Source organism: Dreissena polymorpha, chromosome 7 (genome assembly GCF_020536995.1).
Source record: "Dreissena polymorpha isolate Duluth1 chromosome 7, UMN_Dpol_1.0, whole genome shotgun sequence".
NCBI classification, from domain to species: domain Eukaryota; kingdom Metazoa; phylum Mollusca; class Bivalvia; order Myida; family Dreissenidae; genus Dreissena; species Dreissena polymorpha.
In genome coordinates, this window is record NC_068361.1 from 70,814,301 (window position 1) to 70,814,737 (window position 437).

Consider the following 437-nt stretch of genomic DNA (forward strand, 5'->3'; position numbering starts at 1 on the left):
TGTAATAATGCATACATTTCCCGCTATTATAGAGAGTGTACTTTCGTTGTCTAGTGTATTATGAGTTCCACAAGCCGACGTTCTTACTCTTTCGTTTCCCTTTGATTTGGGCTCCTGGCGTTGGGGCAGGTTGTCGCCGATTGCGCTTGCCGTTTGCCCTTTACACATGTGGTTCCTGTCTTGTTATTGTTCTTGTCTTGTGTTTGGGACCAAACCGAAGATAAGTGACTGTGACTGCGTCAAGTCGATAACAAGATAAGAAGGGAAAACTTTGCTACTGGATCATGTCTATTGTCTGTGCTGCCTGTGTTGTTATCAACATTCGTGTTTTGTTGTCATTGATTAAGACTGATACAATGATATTCAACATCACCTGTTTTCTGTGTTTAACAGGCTGACAGATCTTTATCTTCACCCAGAATAAAGAGAACATTATC